Below are 23,999 nucleotides of genomic sequence, written 5' to 3' on the forward strand. Positions count from 1 at the left end.
TCAATAGTTAGATAATTGAAATCACTAAGGATCAATAGGTTTACCTTATCTATCCATTGCCTTGTCTTTATTCAACAAATTTTGGTCATGCCTAGATATTAATCAGGGCTTTTGTTCATCCCTCTCTGAAGTTTAATCTAGTTAGGTAGCTGTCAATGGCTAACATAGTTATTTTGACATGGTGAGTGTTCAATGAATGGTGACAATAATTCTACTCTACTAACAAATTGCTCCTTTTACTTAGAAGCCCAAGCTTCATCTCCCTTGAATTTTGATTTAGGCTTTGTATATTTAACTAATTTTCCTTCCTACTTCTGTCCTTGCACCAAAACATTCTACTATAGCCGAAACAGATAGAGGGAACTAAATGATCTATTTAGAAGATGCTTTAATTGGTTCAAATAAGCCTGAGAACTCATTAAAAGCTGTTTTCTGCTTTGCCATAAAATCATTTGTGATGATAGAGGTAGGGGGCAGTGATATAATAGCAGGGTCTGAGTTTTAAAAATGTATAGATTAAAGAAATGATAGACATTCCAAAAAGAAGAGAACATAGGGGGTACTCAATACTTAATTTAAAAAAATCTAAACTTACCTTGGTCACAATTTGGTTTTGTACTTTTTTTTTGGAGGGATGGAACAACAGTGACTTTTCCCTCTTCTTCTCCTGTAGAATTTTGTCAAATGTCTCCCTTTTCTCTTTATGTAGTTAAAACATCACTGTAAGGAGCAGTGATTCTGGCTCAAGTTTTCCTTTTGCTTGGCTCATGCCACAAACAAAAACCTCTAGTGATACAGCAATGACTTGGAAAAACTCAGCTCTTTGAAATACACTGCGATGTTGTTTTAGCTTGAGTGACCAATGTGTAAGAAGCAAAAAGAGGCTGGGATTTATCAGAATATCTGGTTTCCTTTTCTTAGTGATTTATGAATGACCCTGGACAAGTGATTTACTGCCCTAGCTCTCCATCACTTTTCTTATAAGTAAAATGGGCTAAGTAGATAATAATGTCAGTCTTCTAATAAGGTATCCAGTAAATAGAATGAATCATATAGTATTCAATATTAAAAATATTTCCCTCCCCCATATTGGGACAAAATGTGTCCATTGATTATAATGTGATATAGTGAATAACCACACACATTAGATTGGAGACTTGACTTACGGTGAAACATGCCTTCTATCTCTAGAGAAGGAACCAATGGAGATTGAAGCATACTATTTTTCACTTTATTTTTTCATGTTTTTTCCCTCTTTTCTTTTACAACATGACTAATATGGAAATATACTTTTCATGATTGCGTATGCATAACCTATATAAAATTGCTTGCTATCTCAGGGAGTGGAGAGGTGAGGAAGAAAAGGAGGGAGAGAATTTGGAACTCAAAACTTAAAAAAGGAATGTTAAAATTGCTTTTCTATGTAACTGGAAAAAATAAAATATTATTTTAAAAATTACAGATTCAAGTGGAACATGTAGAGACTGAAAATATTATGTGAAGAGATGATTGATCTCTTCTAAGAAATGCTTGCAATCGGGTCAATTGTTTTGCTTTGTTTCACTTGTCAGCCGATTTATTGGAATCTTCCATTCTTCCTATGCCTCCATTCTCACTCTCTTTTACCTTACTTGCCATCATAGTGGTGACCTTGGGCTCAAGAATTATGAGAATGATGAGTTGTAATCAGTGTCTTCATCACAGCATCATTGTGACCCACATTAGGACGTGTGGGTTGTCATAAAACTCACCATTTCAAAGTTAGATCCATACAATTCTTTTCGCCACTCAGCTTGTTATTGTTTGTTTAGGGAAGGCCCTTTCTAACCTTTCCATTGGTGAACTTTCTACTTCACATAAAAATAAATCATTTGTGGTAAAGCAACAAGACAATGACCTATTGATTGTTGACAATGGTCTGTAAGGTCCTTTTCAATCCTACCTCTGCAGTCCCCTCACTCAAGGATTCTCACTGTAGAATGTGAAGCTGGAGGATCTGTACCTAAAGGTAGCTCTGCTACTTGTGGGACCTCGGACAAGTGACTTCACATTTTCCAGCCTCTGTCTCCTTGACTATAAAATAACAGGGTTGGATTAGATGACATCTTAGTGTTTCCTTCGTAGTCCAGAGCTAGGATCCAACGAATAGCACCAACTATTTCTGAATTGTGTTTATTAAGACACTGCAGTTGATCTCTATGACTTCAAGAGCTGCTGCCTTCTCCCCTATCTCCTTCCCCATTTCCCATCTACAATAAGACTAAAGAAGTTTATGATTTACTCTTATGCCAAAACAGAAGAGAATGGAAGGGAGGAATAACTCAGCAAAAATCCATTAATAGACCTAGGTATAAAATCAGCTGCTACTCAGTGCATTTCTTTTTTTTTTTTTAACATTCATAGAATTTCAAGTTTAGAGGTTATCTAGGTGTATCTCCTCATTTTTCAGATGAGGGAACTGATACCCAGAGATGTGAAATAACTTACACAAGTTTACACATTAAGAAAGCTGAGACTAAAACCTAGGTCTCCTGACTCACAGACAGTTTTTTTACCCCCTTACAGCTAGAGTTCTTACTGAAGGACCCAGAAGTTGCCAGGCCATCACTTAATACTCATCTAAAGAAAGAAAAGTCACCCTTCAACATCTACAAGATTGAAATTTCTCCAGGGAAAACGAATGAAAGACCCATAGCATCAATTTACAGCAATGTATTTAAAAACCAATTACCAAGCTGTGCTACTGCTGCTGCTGCTCCCAGTTCTGATGTCTTTTCCTGTTCCTAGTGTTAACATTGAAAAATGCAAAACAAATCCCTTGAAAAAATGATGCCTAGATGAAGGGATGATGGTGAGAACTCTAGATCAGTCCCCAGTTCCCCAGGGTGGTTTGTATGAACATTACTGACAGGTACCATCCAAATCACCAACCCTGAGATTTATAACTTTAGCAAGAGATCTTTTTCCTCCATGTCTGGGCAAATTATAGAAAACCAGATATCCTCCTGTGCTGTATCTTCCTCTTCTCCCTCTCCACCAACAATCTCACACCACATCCTTTCCTATTCCATAGTGGTAGGGACCATTTATTAATCTCTGCTCCCCTGGAAACCTGCAGCGCTAAGTAGCTACTGTCCGATTTGACAGCTCCTGCAGAGCTAATACCCTGTATTTTTCCTGAAATGGGGGCACTATCATTTTGCAAATTAGAGAGGGTAATTTGGGGGTGATCTTACAAAAGAGGAGGCAAAAAGAATAAGGCTAATGACCTTACATCCCATCTCTTTCAACAAGAGACTGATCTCTATCTTTTCCGTTTCTCAGGTGTCCAAGTTTTATTGAGTTATTTCTGAAGCCTGCAATTGATTTCATAAGGTGTTTTCTCCAATGTGCTCTCCTAGTTTCCATTTGTGCTAGCAGGCATATATAAGGTTATGTGTGCCAACCACTGAAGGAACACAGTGGGTGGTGAGGGAAGGAAGGAGGCTGCAAGATAGCCACAGGCACCCATCGGAGAAACATAACATTAAGTGACTTTCTCAGGGTTGTATGGAAGGCTCTTCTTTGCTGCAGGAAGCAGCTCACTGAAACCCATAGCTTCTGCTATAACACGGCTGTCATCTGCCATTACCAGACTCCTGTCAGCAACACAATAACTAACCCAGTGCTTCTTCACATCAACCAAAGCCAACCCTGATGAAGAGTGTGTGTGTGTGTGTGTGTGTGTGTGTGTATACACGCACGCGTGTGTTTTCAGAGAAAGGTTCTAAAAGAGAGATAAATGATGCTCTTTGCAGCAAAGAAAAGAACATGGCACAGACAAACCATCAGCCCTTCTCAAAATTCATTTAACAGGTGCTACTGGTCTCTGATACGCTGGCTGAGGGAATCCAGGCAAAGCATTTAATCTCTGAGCGCTCTAAGCAACCCTCTAAGATGGTAAGTAGGTGCTCATGCCCTGCATCTGTGGATAGAGTTTCCTCTCTTGGGAGTTCCCTGTACCAAATAAATCTTTGATCCAGTGCCTCTCCAGTCTCCCACAAATATTTATTCAGTGTCTAGTAGACTACATGCACATTAGAATACTAGGTAACACAAGGGATGCAAAGATTGATAAGACACACTCTTTGCTCTCAAGGAGTTTCCAGTCTAATATTATTAAGGAGGTCATAAGATCACAGATCTAGAATCAAGAACTCTAATATAATTTCCTCATTTTACAGATGAGGAAACTGAGGCTGAGGGAAGTGAAATGACTTTTCCAAAGTCATAAAACATGGAAATGGCAGAGTATTTGAACCTGGGTCCTTTAACTCCAGAGCCAGTCCTCTTTCAAGTGTACCATGTTCCTCTATGGGTCTTAGCAATAACAACCAAGTATTGTCTATCGAAGTGATCCAAGTGGTCTCTATCTTCTTAACAAAGAAAAACAAAAGAAATCCTGTATCTGAGTGTAGACTAGCAACCAGAAAACATGAATTCTAATCCCTGTTTTAGGATTTACTAGTTCTGCAGCCTTAGGGATATCTCTTTTCATCTTAGGGCCTCACTTTATTCCCTTCTAAAATGAGGATGGTAGTCTCCAGTTTTGAAATTCAAATATCTTTGATTTCTTTTAGCAGAGGCCATGGAAATGTGGTCATTACAGTATTAATATTAAAAGAACTTCACTCAATAATGTTGCCTGTAATTTCTCATTTCTTCTCTGTAAGAAACTTAACTAGTAGATATTTAGAACAGTACATTTCAATTTTTACACATTACACAATTATGGCAATATCATATAATCATTATGTAGTTTATATTTTGGCATTCTATTAACTGAATACAGCTACTGTTAACAAGAACTTCCATCCTATTCCAATCAGCAAGTATATTTTTAGTCCCTACTATATTCTAATCTAGGCACTGTTGCAGGCTGGGGCTGGGGGGTGGGAGGAGGGAAATGTTGTTATTTTTCAGTTGTATCTGACTCTTCATGACCCCATTTGTTTTTTGTCATTAATTTTTTTTTTTGCAAGGCAATGGCATGAAGTGACTTAACCAGGATCACACAGCTAGAAAGTGTCTAAGGCCAGATTTGAATTCACGTCTTCCTGAATCTAGGGGCAGTGCTCTATCCACTGGGCCATCTAGCTGCCCCACATTTAGGGTTTTCTTGGCAAAGATACTACAGTGGTTTGTCATTTCCTTCTCCAGTTTATTTTACAGATGAGGAAACTGCAACAAAGAGGGTTAAGCGACTTGTCCAGGGACACACGAACAGTAAGTGTCTGAGGAGATGAGTTTTTCTGACTCCAGGCCTAGCACTCTATCTACTATGCTACCTAGCTGCCCAAGAAGGCGGGGAAGGAAATATTTCTAAATGAAATATTCCTTGCTCTTAAGGAGATTTCCCTGTACTTCAAAAGTATAATCATAACTAATGATAACTCCAAGGCACTCTTAGATATAGAAGTTCTTTCTGCACCATTAGAAAAGATGAAATTATTTTCAGCATAGCTTTACCCTTACGTAAATTTTATAAAATTCAAAAATTTTGAAATTAGTCATCTGAATATATTAAAAACAACTCTTTATTTCCCAGAATACCACAGTGCCCTATGCACTAGGTAGTTCTATCTACTATATCTGTGCACATATTTTTTCCTTTCGATATGCTCAAGTCAATTTTCAATACATGTTTATGCTTCCATGAACAATGGCTTTTGATATTATGGAAAGGTCATTTTTGTTGTTGGCCATTTATTTTTAATCTAGGAGATGCTGCTCATTCATTATTTGAATGTGGCTATTTTACACCTGACTCTGTTGTTTGGCTTAGAACATTTGGACTCTATGTCTTCTTGATAAGCGAGGAAAACTCCTCCTTCCCAGCACCAGTCTCCATAATGTGTCTTCTGTTAGACTGCTGAAGCCCAAGTGAAAGACAATAGAATTCCCTGGAGCTCAATGAAGCAGTATATGAAACTACGAGGTAATAGTTGCAACTTGGAAAAAGCCTTTAAAACTCTCTGGCAGACTTTTAGGTAGCACCTGCGTAAAAAAGCAATGGAAAAGAACAAAGCTGACACCTACGTATCACCAAGTCTGGAGCTTTTGGGCACTTCTTTCCCCAAGTCTGTTGAAAGCAAAGCTCTATTCTTGAACTTTCTTTCCATGGCTTCAGGATAAAAGTTAGGAGGACTTCCAGCTAGGGTGCAGAAGGAGGTAGGCCAGGAAAAAGAATATTCTCCTGATGCCAAGCTTTATGGGGAAAACAAAGGGAGGTTGGAGAGGAAAAATGTGGGTGCAGAGACATTCAATGTCAACCGATGAGCCTTTTAAATGTTCGGGTTTGGCTGTCTTTGTATCATGAGGGACTACATCCTTTTGAACATCACTGGAAGAACAGGAAACAATACTTGGGAAAAACAGCACAGCATACCCAGAAAGAGAAGAGACTGTTGTCATGAAGACTTGAAGGGAAATGGTAGCCCTGGGGAGGTGGGAATGATAAGTTTGTGGGAAGAATCAATTCAGAAAACTTATGCAAGTTCTCATTATCAACTACTTTGATCTCTGAATGGCAAAGCAAACCACCCCTTTCTTCCCTAGGTTACCCCCTCCTCCCTTCTTAAAAAGCATGTGCTTCTACCAGCACTCATGTTGGTTAATGGACCATGTTTTCACTGGCCATGTCATTTGGTTTTAAATTTGGGAGGCTGCCTAGTGTTTCCTAAGTCTTTGAAAGCCTGGTTTGCAAAAACCACAGGTGGTTTGAATAGAAACAGCTCTATTAGAAGCAACCCTTGAAGGTAAAACTATCAGTCATTTTGTTATGTTTGATCTGGTGAAGACATCAAATAAGGCTCTCTGGAGCTGCTGAGCTGAGTGTGGGGGAAAAAAAGATGCAGAAATACTTATCTAACCTCCTTGGAACCACTTTTTGGTTCCTTTTTCATGCACTTGAACACATAAGGATTAATGGTTCTACACATATGCAAATTTATTTGTCCAAAAAAGATTGAATAGCAGTGTAAACAGAGACATGGAAACAAAAACATGTTACTAATCTGAAGGATTTTTAAAAAATCCTGACCTCAACAAACACCATCACTGCTGAAAACATGAGCATTTCCATATATAAATTAGAATACAAAAAATGGTTATATGTGAAACCATGAATCTCTCTTCCATACTGCCTGCTTTTTTTAAAAAAGCATATAATATATTCAACCTGTTACTTTCAAAACTGTACCACTTATCTGTGCTTCCTTCTGAACTACATTTTGTACTAACCTAGAGATTTTGACTAGGGAATCATAACTGTTCTCTGTGAAATCTGTTTCCCTCTAGCCTAGACTACTGCAACAGCTCTCCTGAGAACAGGTTCTTTTCTCTAACATAGGATACCTGCTTGTTAATACTGAAATATTATAGTGAAATATAATACTGAAATAAATAGTGAAATACTCAAAGCTTCCCATACTGTATTTTCCTACCAAATGTCCTTGTGTTTTTCCATTGGGTCATATCACACTTCCTCCCTTTCCTCTCTGGAAACAAATGTAGTTTAATGGAATAGGCAAAAAGATGGCCTGCAAATCCCTCGGGGTGAATCCTTTGCCTCATTAACTTAAATCTATTTTAGGGGTGACTTATTTTATATTTTACCCAGAGTCTACACAATGCATTTTACATATCAGAACTTTAATAAGTGGAAGAATGACATTGTATTAGTTTTCACCTGTTTGTGTCAATCAATGAATAAGCATTTATTAAATACCTAGTGTGTACCAGGCACAGCACTGGATACGAAGACGAAAGCTAACCTGTACCTAACCTCAAGGAGTTTATGTTGTAGGGGATTAGGGTGGAGAAAAAGAGACAACATGTATATACATAAGAATATGCGAAATAAATAAAGGTAATTTGCTATGATTGAGGTAAGGATGAGTCTCACATGATTTCATGGAACCCAATGAGCCAGTTGAATTATGGCACAATTTTAGGTGTATTGGTAAATTTGGAAAGCTGAAATTCCAAAGTATAGACTCTGAGGTTCATATGATTTGTAGTGGAAAGATAACTAGGAGTCTGCAAGTTTGAAATCTAGTCCTTTAGTATCTCTACTACTAATTAGACATAGATAAATGACCCATGGAAATATCACTTCACTTTTCTGGTTCTTGGTTTCCTGGCCTGTAAAATGAATACCAGAGCTTTTTTAACCTATGGCTATATTTGGTAAGGTACTCTCCATTCACAACCAAACACATGCAAATGTATACACATACACAGACATATTCTGACTTCAAGTCAAGAAATAGATATTTCAGAAACAAAACAATGCATCACTTGTAGATTTGGGTTAGAAAACACTTTGGGAGTATAAATAAGGAGAGGGAAAAAATACTATACTCTCCCTATTTTTCCCATTTTTATGTTTGCTATTTACCAGCACCACAAATTTAGAATTTAGATGTGTCCCTTCTTGTCTTCCTGTCACATTATGACATTTAGGGTGGGTACAATGTTTGGAAGTTCTCAGTATGGTGATTTGGGAAAGGCAGAAGGAGTGGGCCAGATCCAAGCTCAGATGACCCAGAGGGATTGAACCAGTTCTAAGAATCTTTGGAAGTTCATGATTCTACCAGATGGGAGGATTGGAGGAAGGTATGACTTTTGTCCAGATCTCATAGGCCTTTACAGGATTACTAGTGGCAGAGAATTCTAGGATGGATTCTTATTGCATGAGAATTCTCTGGAAATTTACAACTAATTTAGTCCCAGACCAGATTACCCCAGAGAATTATAGGCAACGTGATTTTCTCAGATTTCTCCTGGTCCTGCCCAAGAGTTTAAGTTGGAGGATGCCAGATTTGGTTTCTATGCACATAGTTCCTAAGTTTGGAATCAGACATAAATGAGGTAAGTCCATATATACCAATTACTGTAGTAACTCTGCACTCCTTTCAGAGCAGTGTGAGAAGGTTATAGACAGCATCTGGTGCCAGATCTTCCCCTCTGGGTCTGAATTGTACCTTTGGCAGCTCCTATGGTGCCTGGGATCAGATGAGATTTATGTTTATATTCAAGGGCTTTGAAGCATGCTACCCCCTAAAAATTTCCCAATCCTCTACAACTACGAGTGGTTGACTCAGCCTGCTGCAAAGAACTTATAGAGAATTATTTAGAGAATTATTTCCTCCCTCAAGAATTAGTTAACAGGGGCTATTATGTGTAGGGAATGGAAATAATTCTCACCCACATAAAACAGAGTGTGATTTCAGTCAGGCTTTGGAACGAAATAGGAGATAACCCAAAGGGAAGTATTACTGGGCTTCATTTATTCATTTGTAAAAGACTCATTCAAATCCTAATTAATGTGCAAATTAAGAGATACACAATAGAAATGAGATCTGGACATCAAAGAGCTAAATATAAAATGCAGTGTAATAACAGTAAGCATTTAAATACTAAAATACTAAAAAGAGTAAGCATTTAAGATTTGTCAAGTGTTTTATAGTAATTTCTTATTGTAGACTCATAACATGCCTATGGAATAAGTAATATAGGTACTATTATTCCACTTTATAGATGAGGAAAGTGAGGCTTAAAGAAGTAAATAGACTTGCTTAGGACTCATAGCTCTCATAATTCATAAGTTCCAGAGTCAGGATTCCTACTCAGGTCTTTCTGTGTCTACATTCAGAATTCTATTCACTATATCAAGCATGTTGAGTATGTAAGAAAGGATTAAGGTACCATGACAGGTCCAATGAAAAAATAATTTTCAATTAGGAGTTAGAATGATTTCATAGAATAGGCATCTTTAAGGATGGATAGGGTGCCAAGAGATATGGATAGAAAGAAGGTACTCAAGGCAAAGGAACTGCATGAATAAAAAAGGTATGGAGGTAAGGAGCTATAGGGCAAGTTCAAGTAGTGGTAAAAAAAGAAAGCAGTTTGGACTGAGTTTAGATTACCTGAAAGGGTGAAAGTGTGAAATAAGGCTGCAAACACGACTTATCAATATTCAGTATCAGCCTAAGGAGTTTGGGCTTAATGGAATAGGCAACAGGAATCCATTAAGGTATTTGAGCAGTGTACGCTAAAAAGACCAATATGACTATGTATGATGTCTGGTATAGAGTGGAAAGGAGAAAGATACTGGAGACAAGAAAAAAAAAACAACAACCTGGAAATGATAAGGTAATCTAGATGTTCTGCTGAGAGGGATCTACTTCAGTAACCTAGAACTGAAGTCATTGAGTTGTAAACTAATATGATGGCAATGGAAATAAAAAAAGAATAATTTAAAAAGGATAATTGAGGGAGTTAATGCATACATAATATTGATAGTATTGGTATCACTAGGAAAGTGATTGAGAGGGAAGAATGATAAGATTTTGAGCATGGATAAGTGACTGAAGAAATGGTGAATGATATTAATAGAAATAGGGATATTAGAAGTTGCCCATTGACTAACATGATAGGTGAGTTACCAAAGTATTGAACTCAAAATTCTCCATTCAAAAAACCATTTGTTAAGTGCCTACAAAGTGCAAGACCCTGTTCTAGGTGATAGTAATATAAAGGTAAAAAGAAATTTGCTGCAACATATGTCACATGGGGGGACAGTGTTGGATAATGAAAAAGTTATTGGATTTAAAGTGAGAGAAACTAGGCTGAATTCCAGCTTGCCACCTCCTACCTAAATGACTTTGGGCAAAGCAGGTTAATCTCTTTGATCTTGATTTTTCTTGTCTATAAAATTAGGAGTTAAGACAACATGACCTCTAGAGTTCCTTCCAGCTCTAAAGCTCTGATCCTATAATCATATGAAAAATATCCTGTGCCCTCATGGAGTTTAAATTCTTTTGGGTTATGTTATTGTTGTTCCTCCTTCATTTTTGAAGAGCACCAATGGCATCATGGAGTGATGCTTTGACTTGCATGTGAATTGGATTTGAGTGAGGCAGAGTTGCACAAAGTCATCAGTCTCACTCTCCCTCCCAAGTCCAGTGGCAAGACAAAAGAAATCAGGACTGGGCAAGGAATAGAGCTTACATCTAGATCCCATTCAATTTCTGAAGAGATGTCTCTATGCCCTGAATTTAGAAGAGCATTTTACATTGGGATACAGACACTCTTAATGAAATACTATGAGAGATGCACCTATCAGTTATGGCCCATGTCACTCACAAGAAAAAAGGAAGATAAAAGATTCAGGAAGACAGTAATAGAGACAGTAGAATTTCTCAGGGCCAGGGATGGGGTGGGGTGTTTCTTTAACTGAATATTCATGCAGCATCATTAGGAAAAAGATAGCAAAGAAAACTACACAAATGAAAATTAATCTTTTACGATCCTTCCCTGTGGCAGTGAGATAGAACGTAGTGAACTGGATTCCAGTGTCCCTAAGAATATGATGCTGCTGAGTAGCTTAAGAGGGAGGTCACACTTGGTAACCCAGAACCCTATTCCTAGAGCCTCTTGTGATTTTAACGGTGCATGAAACTGCTAACAGTCCCTCTACCAGTGAAGATCTGTGACTCATCCATAGCTTATAGTCTTAGAGCATTTTCTGCGGGCTCTAAGAGGTTGAAACCTTTGTTGTGCAGTCTTTTCAGTTGTGTCCCACTCTTCGTGACCCCATTTGGTGTTTTCTTGACAAAGATACTAGAATAATTTATCATGTACTTCTCCAGCTCATTTTACACATGAGGAAACCAAGACAAACAGAGTTAAATGATTTGCCCAGGGTCACCCAGCTAGTAAGTGTCTGAGGCCAGATCTGAATTCAGGAAGATGTGTCTTCCTGACTCCAGGCCCAACACTCTATCCACAGTGCCACCTAGCTGTCTATGAGACCTACCCAGGTAAGTATGCATCAGAGGCAGGTATTCCTAACTCTCCTTATAATCTCTGAAATATACTTTAAGAAAAAGAAAAAATAAAAAAAAATACTAACCAAACAACAATGCAAAATAAATAGAGCTACCTGCAATATCCTCCCCCACAGTAGCTGATGTTAGTATGATTATTGCTGGGGATTTTTGCTTTTGGAGGGAGGAAGGGAGAATGGGAGGCTTCACAAACAATTCTTGGTTATCTCTGAAGACAGGTACTTTGTGAGAGAGGAGAGCTATTCCCTCCTCACATATCCTCTAAGCCTCTCATTCCCCAGTCAAGGACTGTCTTGCTACTGCCCCAAACAGCAGAGAGCCTTAGTGACCATGCATAGAAAAGGAATGATGTCATTCAAAGATTGACATTTCAGTTTATATTACTGGAATACCTTGAAGAATTAGATCTGATTTGCATTGATATTTGCAAACTGAATTATTAATACAGGTCTTTTTTTCCCCTCTTTTCTTTTCCTTTCCTTTCCCTAGGCCTTAACACTGCAGCCAACGGCAGCAACAGCCCCAATTTAACAATTGCATGATGGGAGAGAAAGAGATTTATACGGATGACTCCAGGGCTTCTAAATTTTTGACTGACATGAGAAGAATATCTGATTTGGATCACAAAATAAAAGTAGAGGACAAAATAAGGGAATGACATTTTAAAAAATATAAAGTTTTTTTTTCTTCAGAATACTGTATTCAGTTACAATTCAAATAATATTTGAAAAATGTTAAGCACAGTACTTGGCACATAGCAGGAACTTAAATGTTTGCCCCACCCTCACACACTCCCATCCCCACTCTCTAAATACATGTGAGTTCCAGGTCTGCTGGATGACCTTGGGTCAGTCATTTAACTGCTCTAGGTCTTAATTTCTGCATCTGTAAAATGAGAGAGTAGAACTAGATCTCTGAGGGCTTTCCAGCTCTAAATTCCATGAAACAAAACTCCATGGTTTGTCATTTAAATCATTAGCTGGAATGATCAGCAAACATTTTTAAGTTCTCATCATATGCTAGGAATGATGAAAAGAAAATAATACCAAGAACAGTGAAAACAATTCCTCTAATGTTCTACTGGGGGAGAGAACATATAGATACATGCAGAGTAGATACGAGATAACTCTGGGGCAGAAGCCAATAGTAATTGGGAGGACCAGGAAAAGCCTCTTGTAGGAGGAAATATTTGAACTGGGTCATGAAGAATGCCATGGATTATAAGAGGAAGAGCTGAGAAGAGAGTGGTTTCCAGACATGGGGGTGGAAGGTTGTCATTACAAAGGCACAGAGATAACTGCTATTGAAGGTTAATTTGGCACCGTATGAAAAGCACATGGCCTCAGAGAAACTGGATTCATATCATGCTTCTTTAATTTCCTAACTTTGTGAACTTGGACAAATCACATAATCTCTCAAGATTTCACTTTTCTTATTTGTAAAATCAGTGGATTAGACTGGATCAACTAAAAACCTTAATGGAATGTAGAAGGAAAAAAAGGATCCAGTAGGAATTGTAGAGCCCTCAAATATTTGAGTGTTTGGCTGGTTCTTTGGTTTGAGAAATCATTACAATTATCATTCTTTTTGTCAGAATTCCAATAAATCACATTTAAACTTTTTAAATTTATTAGAATCTTGACAAAAGGGTTGATAAGTATTACTTTTTGTTTTGTTTTGTTTTTTACAAATCAAAGAATCATATGCTCAGATGCTTGAAGGCTCTGTGATTTTATCAGTACCGCAAAATCTTTACAGCAAGGGAGACAATAGTTTATGATTTGGCTCCTAGGAAGCCACTGATAAACACAAACACATACATTTGTGTGTATGTATACATATACATACATACCTATACAACATATATACATACATATACATACACACATCTATCTATCTATCTATCTATCTATCTATCTATCTATCTATCTATTGTGACTTGCCTGGGGTCAGCGGCTAGTAGGTATCAAAAATAAGAATTTGAACCTGAATCTTTCTTCAATTCAAATAAAATTCAATTCAACTAATTTATTAGATATCTATAATGAAGAGAGCCCTGAAATTAGGTTCTGGGACAGATACAACATTTGGTTAAGTAAGGATCCTACCCCTCATGGGGAAAACAATCTCATAGAAGGGTATGGCATCTACATAAGTAGAAGAGAGCTGAAAGTGTGATATGAAGTTTGAGGGGGAAAGATCATTACCATCTGGGGAAGTGTAAATGGAGCAGTTGGTATTTTAGTTGGGTTTCAAAGGATGGTTTAGGAATTTGGCAGTCTGGATGAGTAGGTGAGGGACATTCTGAGTAAGAAGAATAAAATAAGCAAAGGGTTTTTTTTGTTGTTGGAGTCAAATTTTGGCTAGAATATAGAGTATGTGGAGCCCTTCATAAAATAAAGCTGGAAAGAGGACAGCTACAGATTCTGGGAGGCCTTGAATACCAGACTGATGTCTGAATTTCACTTGGTAAAAAATAGAGAACTACTGTAAGCAGGGCAGTCACATGATCAAAAAGGTAGCCATATTTTAGGCCTTACCATCTGAAAATCTCCCCTCCATGATTATAACCTTTTATCCTATCATTCTCTCTCTCTCTCTCTCTCTCTCTCTCTCTCTCTCTCTCTCTCTCTCTCCCCTCTTTCTCTCTGTCTCTCTCTCCTTTCTCTCCATCTTTCCTTCTCTACCCTCCTCTCTCTTTGCCTCCATCCTCTTAAACTTATTATGGCCTTGCTTTGCTCCCTTCATACTCTTGACCCTGTAGTGAATCAGTTCAACTTTCCTCCAACTTGAATTCCTTTCTGCTTCCCCCTTGTCCTTCTTTCATTTATGTCCTTACTATGAAAAATCAATCCTAGGATCCTAGGATTCTTCTCCTTTCTTTATATACTGTTCCTTGGTAATCTTGTCCATCACTATAGGTTCAATCACACATACATACACACACACACAAATAGAATAATATGTAACTGAATCATATATATGTACATATATCATATATAATTATGTGCATATTATAGATCCAGATTAATAACAAATTTCCATAACCAGCTTAATCCTTCTTCTTATGTAAGGTTTCTTATCTCCAAATGCACATGGTATTGGGCACCTTTCCCTGATATCCTACTGCCATCTTAAATTCAACCAAAATAAGATTTACAGCTTTTTTCCATATCTTCTTTTCTTTCAAACTTTCTTGTTTTTGGAGAGCACTATTACCTGCCTGGTCACCAAAGGTCATAAACATAGGCTCACTCTTGATTTTACTCTTTCCCTCATCGTTAAGGGCCAATCATTTCAACCATGCTAATCTACCTCAATCTCTCTCACCTCTGTTCACTTAACCTTTAAATAGTTACTCTGCCTCACTTCTTACCTAGCCTCAATCACTGAATGGGTGTTGCCTCAGTCAAAGTGAGAACTTGGAAAGACCTTAGCTTATAAAGACCAAGGTCTCCCATTGAATCTAGGGCCATCTCCAGTCATCCTGATCTATATTTTGCCATTGAACCTAGATGGCTGCAGAGAAAAAAGTGAGGCTGGTGACTTTACATAGCCCTCCCTCACTTAAATCCAATTGCATTTGCATGTCATGGCATCACCTCCCTGATGTCATGGTCCTCTTTGAGAACAAAGGACAAACAACAATAAATCATCACTAACCTTGTTCAAAGTCTAGGCAAGGCTGGCCTGTATCATGATAATAGTCTCCTAATTGTTTTTGCTTTTGGCCTCCCTCCTTTCCATCCATTCTCCTCTTGCCTACAAAAATACCCTTTTAAGGCACAGACTGATCAATCTGCGCCCGTGCTCAAATACTTTCAGTGGATCCCTACTGCCTCTAGGATAAAATATAAGCTCCTCAGCTTGACATTTAAGGCCTGCATAGTCCAACTCCAAACTACATTTCCAGCTTTATTTCACTTTGCTTCCCTTTATATGTGCCATATTCCAGCAAGTATGTAAAACCAGCACTTTTTTCCCAAACTTAACATTCCATCTTCTGTCTCCATATATTCACTCAAACCACACTGCCACCTCCATATCTAGAATGCCTTCCCTTCTCATTGCCATATCTCCAAATCTTTAACCAATTCATGTTCCATCTTTTCAGTGAAGTTTTTCCTGATTCCCGCGGTCACTGGCATTATCTCCTTCCTCAAATATTTATCTGAATACATGTTGTATGTCCCCGTCCTCTACTCAGAAGGAAAATATAAGTTCTTTACAGGCAGAGAGTATTTACTTTTTGTATTTACATACATGGTGTCTCGGACATTGTAGGTGCTAAATGCTTAATTGAAGACTTTGTTCAATGATCTTATATACAGACAAGGAAAATTGATTTGGAAATTATTTGAAACGCTAGAGGTAGAAAGAGACAAAATGTAGAAAGACCTATAGGAAGATACTGTGATATTTTATGTGAGTTGAAAAAAGGCTTGTGTTAGGGTGGTGGCAGCAAGAACTGGTGTAGGAATCAGCTTGATATATAATGGAAATAAATTTTAAATTGCTTGTGAAATATTTAGATAGGATGTCTGGATTCCTCATATTAACTAAGGTTTAGTAGTTGTAGTCTAGTGAAAGTCAGAAAATCTGAGTTGAAGTCTAGATTCTGCTACTTAATAGTTTTTTTTTCTTTTTTAATTCTTGGACAAGTCACTTAACCTGCCCACACCTGATGACAACAATGATGATGATGATGATGATGATGATGATGATGATGATGATAGTGGTAATAACAATAATAATTTATATTCATGTAGCCCTTAGAGGTTTAGATAGCTCTTTCTTTGAAGGGTTGTTAGTAGGAGCTATTGTCTCAAAGAGTTGGAAAGGACGTCTGAGGTCTTCTACTCTGATCCTTTACCTGATCAGTGAATCCTTTCAATAACTAACACCTGATCATCCAAATATTGTAGGAGAACCTTCAAAGATGGGGAACACACTGTCTCACGAGATGACTCACTCCATCTGTGGAGAGGTAGTATGATGCCCTGGAAAATGCACTAGACTTAGAATCAAAAGCCTTGACTTGAAGTATTGGTTTTACTGTGTGACCATGGTCAAAATATTTAACCTTTCTCAGACTCAATTTTCTCATTCTAAAATGGGGATAGTCACATTTGGACTGCTTATCTCAGAAAGTCTTATATACATGTAAATTGGGATTATTTTCAGATTAATTATTAGGGGAAAAAATCTTTCCCATATTGAACTAAAATGTGTTTCCTTTCAGCTTCCCCTCAATAGACTAGTACTGCTTTCTGAAGCCAAGCAGAATAAACCTAATCCTTCCACATGACAGCCCTTCAAGTATTTGAAGACAGCTATTACTTCCCCCTTGTCTCTTCTTCTCAAGGCTAAATATCTCCATTTCCCTTAACTGTTTCTTGTATGGTAGGCTCTACTAACTCCCTTGCGTCTGTGAAAATATTTCAGTGAAAATCTGATCGAATTCCTTCCTACTTATTCTATAAGCCCATTTTCTCTTGTCCTTGATCTATTGGAAACAGAAAAAAAAGGCTATTCTCTCTCTCTCTCTCTCTCTCTCTCTCTCTCTCTCTCTCTCTCTCTCTCTCCCCTACACCCCTCCACCTTCCCTCCCCACTTTTTTTTACTAGCCTAATGCCTATCAAAAGTATACTTTGGTGCTACTTTCTCCTACCATTTTCTCTCCTTTCTTTTTTGTGTATGTTAGGGAGAAAAGTATAGTGTGTGTGTGTGTGTGTGTGTGTGTATGTTTGGAATCAGGAGTTGGTGATAGAATAAGAAAGAGAGATAATTCCTTTATTTTCTCACTCTAAATAAGGTGGAATAAATAAGGCCTTCTCTAACTTCAAAAGAAAAGCAAACTGATCATTTAGGCCATTTCACCAACTGTAATGATTTGTTGTTCTATACATTTTCTCTGAATTCTCCAAAGTGGAAGGCATTGGATTAAGCCCATTGTGTTCTCCAGGTTTTTTGATGTTGTGGTTCTTATAGTCGTCAGGTATAAAGCTAGCCCTGTTTCCATCTTCTACTAGGGTGGCTTGCTCTTGCTTTCAAAATCAATTAATTAACCTTCATTTTTTTCCTTGTTGATTTTTATCTTACTAATGTCTTCCAATTCCTCCAACTTCCCTGGCCATTCTTTTTCTTTCTTTTTCCTCTTTTACTGTTTTCCTTTCAATCTAGATTTCTAATGAACTATGCAACCTACACAGCTGGTCATCAATAAATTCAGGGACTACATATTCTATTTCTGGTAAATGTCTCACCACTGAGAGTGCCAGATAATTTTGATCTTATTAGAATCCTCTCTTGCTACTCTAATTTAACAAAAATAAATAGTTGGCTGGTAGATTAAATGTATTGCTACTTTTGATGGTGAAAAAGGGTTAATGAAGAGAAATGGATCCCAAAATAAGAGCTTCCAGCTGGAAGATCTAAAATGTGTACCTGTATCCTACTAGACAGTTTCTTTGTTCTCACATGTGCTACAATGCTTCATTGGATCCACAGATGACATATCAAGATAAGATTCTCAATAAGAAAATATTCTCAGAAATGTCATATCATCAAAAATCCTCAGTATAGTATAGGAAGAAATTCAGAAACCTGGTATCACAAATGGAAGATGTTAAAATCTTTAATTTTCTATGGCTAGTACCAATTGCATAAGGTATTCTGCTGATGTATTATTTAACGATACAAAGATTTTCAAAAGGCAAATTTGAAGTAGGCAATATTTGCTATCAGTTACGGGAATCAGAAATGGAAACACTCTATATGGTGCCATAATTTGGTAGAATAATTTTGTAGAACATTTTATGAAGAAAGCAGTGACCAGAAAGGAAAAATATAAAGTCCAAAGCATGTTGTCAGCAAAGTTTCAGTTTGATATCTGCAGCTGTCTCTCTGCCTCCAAGACTGGATTGTCCTACTTTTTGAAAGAACCATCCAAGAGCATTGACTGATTGATGGCTCAGTTTTTTTCCTCTTTCTTCTATCATCTAAGTGACACATCTGGAACCAGCAATGGGAATAAAGACATAATTTATTACTCTTATCCTTCAGACAGATTCTAAGAACTAGACCCCTCAACCAAGAGCATAGTAGGAGTGGAGACTATGAAGACTAGGACCCTGAATCAGACTTGTACCTTTAAAATAGAAAGTATGACTGAGCTTAGAGCAGCTAGGTGATGCAGTGGATAGAGCACCAGGTCTAGAGTTCAAATTCGGCCTCAGAAACTTACTAGCTGTGTGACCCTGGGCAGGTCACTTAACCCTGTTTGCTTCAGTTTCCATATCTGTAAAATGATCCAGAAAAGGAAATAGCAAACTACTCTGGTATCTTTGCCATGAAAATCCCAAATGGGGTCACAAAGAGTAAGACACGACTGAACAAGAACAAAGAACTGACCTTTGACTCTTTACTTTTCACTTTGACTTGCATATTTTTGGTCAGAAAGGCAATATGGCATAGTAAATAGATTGCTAGATGTAGAGTCTAGAATATCTATATTCAAATTCTGCTTCTGATACTTAATATGACCAAGTCACTTAACTTTTCTGATTCTAAGTTTTCTTATCTGTAAAATGGAAATAATACTTGCATCACATAGTTTTTGTAAGGCTCACATCTTTCAAATCCTTAAAGCTCTATATAAATGTTATTTTTTTTTTATTAATCAAAGTATTCAGATCTAGTACTTCCAACCTACAATCTTCATTTCTACTCCTTGAAATCCCCAACTTTCTGTTTTTTGTTTTGTTTGTGTGGTTCAGTTCTGCTATTCTCTATCTTGCCTAGTTACAATAGTAGGATTCAGAAGCATACCAGTCTATGACTACTAGAAAATGTCTAGTTTGTTTTTGGCACATTAGAGGATCTGCAACAAAGCAGGTTCAGAAGTATATATGACACTCATTTTAAATCCATTTCTACAATTCAAGGAACATTGGTCAAGTGCTCTTTGCAAACACTGTATTAATATCTCTATAGACTATAAAGTATTCTGAGAGGAAGTGTGACTGATTTCAGTACCTCTGACATGCATCAGACGGGATCTTTTGGTTTATGCTAGAGATTCCAAAATGCACAGCCACAATATCTTTGAGTTCTGCAAGGACTCATTCTATCTAAAGTACATTTGCTTCAATGGGAAGTTTCCTGAAGCAAAGTTTGTGCTGACTTGATTAGGCCTCTCTGGAATCATATGAATCGGGTAAAAATATACTTCTAATCTTAAAATAAACTTAAGATCTTTTTACACACAAATAACTCACAAAATGTCTACATTTTGGGGGAAAAAGTAGACGTTGCAATTAGTTCCCCTGCAGCTATGGAAAAAAAATGTGGAGAGTTAAAAAAAAAAGATTTTCAAAATCAGAAATAAAGAATAGCTTAGCATCGTTGGCTAATATGATGATTTGTCCCCAGCTCTTAATGCAATGTCACTTTTTTGTAAAACAGATAGGAATATAAATCTTTATTGAATTTTATTTTGGTAAGGTGTTATTTCTTTATGGAAAAATATGTATTCTATACATCTGAGACACGTGACTGAAGTGTTTGAGACAACATGACAGCGTCAGATGACTGTGAAGCTATGAAGAGCTAGGTTCAAGTTTTGTTGTTGACACACATGGACTATATAACTTATCCTTGTTTTAGGCACTTTTAAAGATTAAGATCATAGAGAAAATGCCTATCTAGGTTGATAGAGTTTCATTTCTCACCTAGAAGTTTCCTATAAAAATGTAATCAGACCTACCAGTATCTCAATTTCTTATTAAGTTTTATTTTCTTTATCTTTCACTTTTTTCCTATTTTTTTTTGGAAAGGACAAAACAAAAATTCTAAAAAACAGAAATATAAAGCTCAAATGAAAATAATATTTAGAGTAGGTTTGAAATGTTGTTTTTCGTCACAACTTAACAATGTACCACACTGATAACAGGTGTTTACTTAATGTATCTTGGAACTGAGTTGTTAAACTTAACATTTGTAATTGACACTTCTCACCCCTTGATACCTTGTCTACAGCCCAGACTGTCTTCAAATCAAACCATATTCTAAAATTTCACTCCAAAGAACTTTAGAGATAATACTTCCTGAAACACAAATCTTAAAGCATTTATTTTCCATACCAACTGCATATTCATACTACCTTCTTCCCTCATGAGCACCAGAGGATAAAATTATGGTTATTGCAGGAACCATAAGGTACCAAATGAAAGAAGATTCAAATCTTAAAGTTAAACTGCTTGCTTCTTTATTTACTTTTCACAATTTTTAAGGCTAGAAATTTCATTGACAATCCCAGAAGAACTAGAGATGCTATAGCTAGATCTGTTTTACAAATAGAAATAAGGCCCACAAGCCTACAGCAGTAATGGAATTTCATAAGGCTAACCTCAGGTACATTCTTTAAACTTTGAAAAAGATGGAAAGGGGATAGTTGATTTTAGTGGAGTCAGTAAATTCCTAGTCTTTTGGAAGTGCCTGATCCCCAGAGGGTTAGAGGAGAGGTGCTCCTGACCCCAATGGGGAAACAAAGAATCAATGCGACCTCTGGGGACCAAGGGACTCTCCTAAGCCCTCCAAGTAGTTTCTCAATTTTTTTTTTCGTTCTGAACTGAACAAAAAGCAAGTAAATGGAACATTTCCATATACAAAGCAAAATGTAAAAAGAGGTTTGTACCTGAAACAGTTGAGTCTTTATTACCTACAGTTTTCAGTAGTTTCTCCTTACCCTCCCAGGTCCATCAAAGTATATTGCACTTCCTTATAGAACTTAGAAAATTACCAGAACTCTGGCAGTGTTACTATATCAAGTTTCCATTTTGGAGCATACATTGAAGCACTACTGTGACCTTGTTGCAACCTGCAGATTATAGTACATAGCTACACAGAGTGAGCAGGCAGGCAAGAGAGGAGGGAAAAAAAGGAGAAATTTCATTGGTTTACTTGGATTAATAACCTTAGCAGAAATGAACTGCCTAGAAAATACTTTTCAGCAAAATCCTGAGTAATTCTGACAGAATGTGATGCTCACATGAGAGATGGCCTTCCATTTAGATATGAATAGAAAGATTTAGAAACAAAAGTCTGATGAAGACCAGACCAGGATTGCTCACAGGAGGGAGATCAAATGTTCAAAAGGAAATATAAGTTATAATGTGATTTCCCCTCGAGACTCACAGGATTATGAAAACCTAACTTAATTATGGGTGGAATAGGTTATATTTTCACACCCATATACATGATATGCCATTTTCACTCTACAGAATGGTTAAAATGGAAAAAGAAATGAAGGAGCCAGTGAGAGAAGAAAGGTGTCCTGAGTGAAGGTATCCTCTGTTTTCACTACTATTCCACTTCCCCCATTTCAGATAAAATTTCTGATTTTGCACATTTTCCAAATGATTCCATACCACCTTACAAGCTTTTTTTGTCCCCTCAAAATTAGTTGTAATATATTTAAAGAAAAAGAATCTCCTGTTTCAAAATATTCAACCCACATATAAGAAACCAAAGAAAGAGAGAAATAAATATTCCTCTTCTCATAAGACATATACCATACACCTTATTTTCTTTCTGCCTCACTGTCATCAAATGACAGGCAATCAGGTATCCACAAACCCTGCAAGGGAGCTTCCTCCTTTCAAGGCTTGATGTCCCTGTGGGGTTGAGCTAATTACAGGTACACTTCCTCTGCACGACAGCCACACTCTGTAGTGTTGAAGAAGCAATTAATAATTGAACAAAGCTGGCTGGATTTCTTGCTCACGCTACCTCGAATTGCAAGCAGCTATTCTGTCATATAAGGCAGTAAAGCACCTTCTGTGGCTGTCTCCAAATAAGGCTTCCTTTTATGAGCAGAAAGAGGTATAAGGAATACCTCTGTGCTCCCAACTTTTGAGAGCAACAAAACCCTCTCTACCCCATGTTCATTATTTTATCAACTAGGCAAACCCTTTCATCTGTCACTGGGAATAAGAGCTCAAGGGTGGGAAATGAGAGAACGTGTGCTTATGTGAATCAGATGTAAAAAAAAAAAAAGACAAAGGAGTAGACCAGGGGAGTTAATACTTATTGTCAGAAACACACACACACACACGCACACACACAACACAGTGAATAAATAACTACCTTTAAATAGGTAAATATAGCTGGTAGCTGGTTTGCATGTCTTAGAGTAGTACCCAACTCAATTATGGTCTATATTCAGAGTTATTTCCCCAGCATCTTGGCATATTTTAATATAGGATCTGTGAGTATAACATAGGAACAAATAGGCTAGTAGAGTACTGCCAGATCTTAGAATGTCTATCAATCTATGGATCTTGGATGTGAATCATCCTAGCACACTTGACTGATTGTGGAGAGAATCCCTGGGTCATCTTTGCAAAGTATGGCTGTACTGAAGTGTGTGTGTGTGTGTGTGTGTGTGTGTGATCTAATCCTCACCTAGCATTTAATCATTCAGCCATGATCCACCTTAAGATTTTTTTATTTCAACTTATCATCAAAGTTGGTTAGGGTTAGCCATAAAAGATCTGAACCCCTAGAAAAACTCTGGAGAAAACCCAAATCTCAGAATCGTTCTGATCTCCAGGATGGAAATATTCTAGATCATAGAAGATTCAAAGATAGGCAAGATATTCTATGGTGATCTAATATAAGGTTACCTGTCTATACTGTTCAGAGAAGCAGCGGGAAGGAAGGACCCTTAGGAGCATTAAACAAAGGGTCTACAGTGAGTTCAGAAGAGTTTAAAGAAGAGACAGGGAAAAGAGATGTATTTACTGGAGGATACAGACCAGGAAGTGCTGGTGTCACTTGTCTGTCATAGCAGATACGTATCCACAATATTACTTCTCAGTGAGTCAGCAAGCATAAAGTGCTTACTATGTGCCTGGCACTGTTTTCTTTCTGCCCATGTGACCATTAAATGACAGATTTTAATGACATATGTGTGTGTGTGTATGTGTGTTGGGTTTCTCCATTCCAAAATGGTTTACATGCCATAATTCCTGGGCTTCAAATGAGTCAACTCCTCTTCTCTCACCCCACCCAACATTCTCCTCTCCCCCCTTATTCATGTAG

At 37.4% G+C, this 23,999-nt stretch overlaps 1 protein-coding gene across 2 annotated transcripts in view; it reads right to left on the bottom strand.

Annotated features, from left to right (window-relative positions):
• Nucleotides 1-23,999, bottom strand: part of LSAMP (limbic system associated membrane protein) — an 817,304-nt gene that overhangs the window by 228,834 nt on the left and 564,471 nt on the right. The window lies entirely within an intron of this gene.

Source organism: Phascolarctos cinereus, unplaced genomic scaffold (assembly GCF_003287225.1).
Source record: "Phascolarctos cinereus isolate Bilbo 61053 unplaced genomic scaffold, phaCin_HiC Scaffold_726;HRSCAF=1367, whole genome shotgun sequence".
NCBI classification, from domain to species: Eukaryota; Metazoa; Chordata; class Mammalia; order Diprotodontia; family Phascolarctidae; genus Phascolarctos; species Phascolarctos cinereus.